This window comes from Schistocerca serialis, chromosome 4 (assembly GCF_023864345.2).
Source record: "Schistocerca serialis cubense isolate TAMUIC-IGC-003099 chromosome 4, iqSchSeri2.2, whole genome shotgun sequence".
Taxonomy (NCBI): domain Eukaryota; kingdom Metazoa; phylum Arthropoda; class Insecta; order Orthoptera; family Acrididae; genus Schistocerca; species Schistocerca serialis.
In genome coordinates this window covers 458,861,838-458,868,094 of record NC_064641.1, presented here as the reverse complement: position 1 = coordinate 458,868,094, position 6,257 = coordinate 458,861,838, and positions in this window count along the sequence as shown.

Sequence of the window (6,257 nt, the reverse complement as noted above, 5' to 3'; positions counted from 1 at the left end):
ACTCATGCTCAGTATGAACAGGAAAGACATTTTGTGGACTTTAAAGGTTTTGTTAAGTGTTTAGTGGGTATCAAGCTGCCTAATGACTGGCATCTGATAACGTCAGAAAGTTCCATAACTTTTGTTCTAATAGACGTCAAAGATATTTTTGTGTTCTGTTGTGGTGACTACTGACCTGAGTATGTCTTTCTATGAAGGTAAGAGTGTAAACTCAAAACTTAGTACAAGAAAGTTCCCTTTAACTATAAACCATTTAAATGACTTAATTAACACTATTGCTAACTTGGAGAACTTTACTAGGAAAAACAATGGTAGCACTGGAAAAGACCACTTGCTATTCGTTACTGATTATTTGAAAGATATGGCAAAACATTTTGATGAGAGTGAAAGTAAGAAAATAAATTTTTTATGTGAGCAATTGAATCTAATGGGAGTCCACAAGAGCCATTACAGATACTCAACAGACTGTATTATATTTTGTAGTATTCTATTTTCAATATCACCACATGCTTATAAGTTTATAAGTTTATACAGTATCAGCTTATAAGTTTATACAGTATCTTGTGTTACCTCATCCTAATACCCTGCATAAACTCTGTTCACGTTTTCAAACAAACCCAGCAACTGAGCAGCTAGGTGGCAATTTTCTGATGTATATAAAACAGAAATTCCAGTTTCTTTGTGAATCAGATCTTGTTGTTTCACTAATGTTAGATGAAATACACTTGAAGCCTTATTTAGACTACACAGGAGGTAACATTTTGGGTGCTGCATTCAATTCTAAAAGTGTGGCATCTAGTGCTCAGGTTTTTATGATACAGAGTTTGTTGTCTTTATATAAAGATGTAGTCCACATTCTTCCAGTAAAAAATGTAAATGGTGAAAGACTTTTCACTGTAATAAAGAAAACAATTTCCAGACTGCATGCAATAGGTTTTAAGGTAGTCTGTGTTGTTAGTGACAACAATTCAGTTAACAGAATGGCAATGTCATTATTTGCTTCCCCTCCTCAACATTCAATTGTGTACAAACATCCCTGTGATGACACTGATCCTCTTTTTTATGTTTTAGATTCTGTTCACATTTTAAAATGTGTCAGAAACAATTGGATTAATACAAAAGATCCCGATCAGACAATTATGTACCCCAAGTTTGAAACAAATTCAGAAAATACACAGCTGTGTATGGCCAGATTCTCTTAAGTTAAAAAAACGTCATGACATAGAGTGTACACAGATAGTAAAATTTGCCAATAAGCTTAATTTAAAGTCTCTTTTTCCAAGTAACCTGGAGCGACAAAATGTCAAACTTGTACTTAATGTTTTCAATGAGATGACTGTCCAAGGTTTGCTAGCCTTGGGGGAACATCATCATATTTAAAGTTTTGAGAGCACTGCTAAATTCATTACATTAATTTGTACATGGTGGAACATTGTTAATGTTAGCTCACCTGGTAAAGATATCCATTTCAATAATGCAATGCTCAAACCACTCTAGAGCACAAGTAATGAAAATATCAGATATTTAGAAAGATTTCTATCATGGCTGGATAAATGGAAACATATTTCTGATAGTACATTTGTGTTATCTAGTGATACACATTTATCCATATCACATACCACTCATTCCCTTCTAGAACTGACCAAGTATTGCACTGAGGAGCTGAAATTTAAATACTTTTGCCAGGTAAGGTTCAGACAGATGCTCTAGAAGCAATATTTGGAAAATATCGAACAATGGCAGGATCTCAGTATTTGGTATCTTTGAGACAGATATTTGAAAATGAATCCAAGCTGAGAATTCAGACTCTGCTTTGCTTGAAAATTTCATCCTCTGCTGTTGGTGAAGTGGGCATAGATTTAGATTCTTTTGAAAGTGATTGTGTAGGTGATATTACCTTGCCACCACCATCAAACTTGAGAGCATAATGGATTTCAGTGAAGAACAAGTTCAGTCTGTTCAAGAATACTTGCCAGTTTTCACATACTTGTCAGGATACTGTGCCAGAGCTTTTCTTAAGAAGCTGAGGTGTGAAACATGTAAAACATACTTAGTGCTTGATAAAACATTATCAGTAATAGAAAGTGATGAAAGCTATGAACTTATAAGAAAGGTAGATAGAGGTGGATTGTATTGCCCTAATAATGAGGTCATTAATGCTGTTATTTTCACTTATTTGATTGTTAAAAAGTTGGTGTCTGGAGAACATGAGCTCTCCTTCATGAGATGTACATCCTAGAGAAATCTAGTTATAAGATTAGCTGTTGATATAATTAAAAGGGAAGACTTGTTCCTAAGGGAGTTTTCTTGTAGTCAGGTAGATCACATTGATGACAAAATTCTTCAGTCTGTAATAAAAGTAGCATGTAATATATTTCTCAATAATTATGTTAAAAAAATTAATGACAGCCATATTGGCAGTAAAATGAAAAAGAGAAAACTGTCAACTGTAAAGTAGTTTAGAATAAATTTCGTGACAGATTAACAAACATTTACATTTTTCATTCTCTCCTAATTCCTACTTTTCTTTACTTGATGTGTGTGTGCATAAAATTAGACCTATATTCTATTTACAATGATATCATATCATTATCAAGAATATTCTGTTACATATTTGAGATTTTTGATGAGAGAGACAGACAAAGGTGTCAAACTTACAAAATCCCTGATTTTGCTTTGTGGGTTAAAGGTTAGAGTAGATTCAGTTTTTATACTGTAGACTCAAAAATTATATGAGTCTCATGGATGTGGGACATGTCAGAAGATATAACATAAAAACATAGGACACTTTAATATAATACTCACTTCCCTGATCATGTTGCCAATAGATTGTCAAGATATCCATATACTTTACAGTAAACTGAAACCGCTAATATCTACAGAATGTACACAGTCAGAACGAAACATAATTATACACTTTTATTAAATGTACCATACACAAATTACCTAATCTTGACTGTTGTGGCCAAGTGCTGTCAGAGCTTAAATCTAACAGACATTTTTACTTCAGCTGTTCTAACAGTCCCTGTTAAAAAATTCATCTGTAGAGTACAAAAGGAGTTACCTACCAAGAAGCTTTTCAACCTGAGCTTTATCTTAAATCAAGTTTCTAAAGGTTGCTGGTAATTTATTGAAAACGTTTATTCCTGAAAATTGGACCAAGGTAAGTGATTTTAGGTCTTTATGTAGATTGTTCTTATTCCTAGTATTGGTACTATGTATTGAGCTATTGGTTGGAATTAGTCATATTGTTTGCAACAAATTGCATTAAGGAATAAATATACTGAGAAGCAGTGGTTAGAATACCCAGTTCTTTGAGCAGATTTATACATTATGTTTTTGAATTTACACCACAAATGAGTCTTATTTGACGCTTTTGCATTGGTTAAATGAACGTTTTTAATTAAACTTTTCACTGTGACAATATCTCCAATACCTATTCGATCATTGCTGGGCCAATCACGCCGCAGTGAATTACATTTTTGTCCAAGTAATAAACTTATGATCACTACAATAATTTCGTCATCCTTTCTGTTAACTGTTATGAAGTATCTCCGCTAGTGTCATTTACTGACTAATGAATCTAGGTTTCTGTAGCGACGTTTTTCTTAACAAGTAAATCAGATTTTGCATACGATTTTAAACAGAACAGAAGGAGATCACACTGTGTTGTAATCAGTGTGCCTCATTGCGTGCTATATCATACAACGGCGGCACAATTTCTCTGTAAAGTGCAAATTTAACGATCAGTGAATTTGTTATGATTTCACGAAAGAAATACACGTTCATCGGCTCTAGCACACAGGCTGTCTTGCAGAGGCAGAAGGTGTTAGCCTAGGGCTGATGACGTCATAGTTCCGCCGTGAGGCCTGTGTATCAGAAGGTGTTGACTTAACCGCTTCCAAGGCAGGATCGTTATATGGCGCTACGCCTCAATAGGATACTTGATATCAACCAAAGTCCATTCAGGGTGCTACGTGGATTAAAAAACAGACATACCTTCACATTTTTCATTCCATTTTTATTGCTCAAAGTGACAGGTGGTGCGTCGCGAAACCTCTGATCAACACTGCCCACAAGTGAATCAACTCTCGCCCTTAATTTAGGCTTTTGAACAAACATGAGGAGCTTCACAACACTAAAAGTTTCTGAATGGAAACAATATACAACCTAAGTTACAGAAGTGAAACCATATCCTTTCTAGAGAACAAACACAATGGAGGCAACTGCTAGAGAAAAAATGAATGAGGTTTCAGTCAGATGAAATGATGTAAGGCTCAATATGAGTGATTGTAAAATGTAAACTTTCACTGTGAGGTACAACTGTTACATAATCTCAAGTATTCCAACCACGTTGCAACATAACGTCTCATTCTTTAAATGAAAATGATGTTATGTAAACTTTCAGAAGTTAAATAAAAAGCTCGATGAAATAAAAACAGTCCATATGAGTGGTACATCACAGGATACCTAACTTTATATCTGCTCTTTATCCTGGAGTTCTTCCCAAGAACTGGATTCAGACCTAAAGTCAATTCAGCGTGCTACATAAATTAAGAAACGGATACGTCTTTATACTTTTTCATTTACGTTCTGCGCCTGTAGGGCTTCATTCCAGGTTTCCCTGCTTAATAGTGTTCTAAAGATGTCAATATTTTGCCCACTGATGTTCCTGATGTTCCTGATTTATTTGGTTGTTTATTTTGCTTCAGATATTATATCCTTACTTCTGCAGAAGCAGATGAGCTGTTCATGAAGATCAGATATTTCTGTTTGGACTACATGTGACTCATAGTTAGACCCACTAATGTTAGTAATGATATTGTCAATAACTGTCTGACTTTGAGAAGTCACTCTTGTTAGTGAAGATATTGTTACCTCCATATTGTATTGTATTAACATTTCTTCAAAATCTTGTCTTGGTTTTGATTCTTTTCATATTTCTATATTGAGGTCTCCACATATAACGATGTTTTTCTTCATATCACTTGGTGATCTGTATACACAATACAGTTTAAAGTCATCAATTACTACACCAATAATTTCAAAGTTCTATTCTCTTGCTACAGGTTTTCTCACACCTTTACTGTTTGCAATCTTTAGGGGATTTCGTGTTTTAATGTATGTGGAAACTCCACTCCCTTTATGATTAAATCTACGGAATTAGCTGGATAACATATAGTCCTTTATTGTCATGTTGGCTATCTGGTTTTCAGTTAGACCATGTTCACTGATACATAGTATGTCTGGCTGTATTTCGCTTAGGACTATTTCTGCTTCTAGGTTCTTGTAACCAACGTATTGAATATTCTGATGTAGTACTGCTGAGTGTTACAGACCATAATCTTTTTAAAAGAATGCCATCTTTTCCGAGGCAGTTTTCGCTCAGAAATTTGTTTGGGTCTATGAAAACAGTACCAAGACGATAACACCGTTCTTCGACGGCATATATTTGTCAGTTACTGACCTTTTTATGTTTCCGCTATCAGCTGGGATCCCGCATAGATACTTCTTACCGAACGATTCATATTTCTTGTTTCTTAACTCATTTCTTCGTCACTGCCGCTTCTTAACGAATTTGTTCTAACGTGTATAAAGACACCACTGGAATTAATCTTGCTTCCAGAATCCGATTTTGTATTCGTCTGCTTTGAATTTACCATGTTTTTAAAATATTTGCCGAGCAGTTGCATTCTAATTCCCGGCCTGACGTCGATTTTAAGGTTGGGGACAGCAATATTTCTCAGCAGCAAGTCACCAATTATTAGAAACTCATTTTCGTTCCTTTCCATAGCCGTGGTGTTCTGTTTGCTTTTATCGTAAGTCACCGCCTTCCATTTATATTTACCTACAGACTTTTGGCTTGCTGAGTTTGTAGCCTCACGTGCATTTTCGTCGTCTTGCTATTCCGGCTTTTGTGTGTGTGTGTGTGTGTGTGTGTGTGTGTGTGTGTGTGTGTGTGTGTGTGTGTATTGCACACACACAGGACTGCACTTCACGTATTAACCTATCGTATTCTTCCTTTATAGTGAATAATTCTGTATTTAGTGTTTCAATATCACTGTGAAGTAGCTTTATAATTTAGATATTTTCTCCTTTTTTTAGTCCACTGCACTTAAAAGATCGGCCGTTTCGTCAGGTAAACTGATAGTCGATGTTTTTAATTTGAACATACCATATGTTTCGCTTCCTTAAGACACACTGAAAAGTAATTGTGGATGTGCTTCACTTCCTATTATGATTAACAAAGAATTATG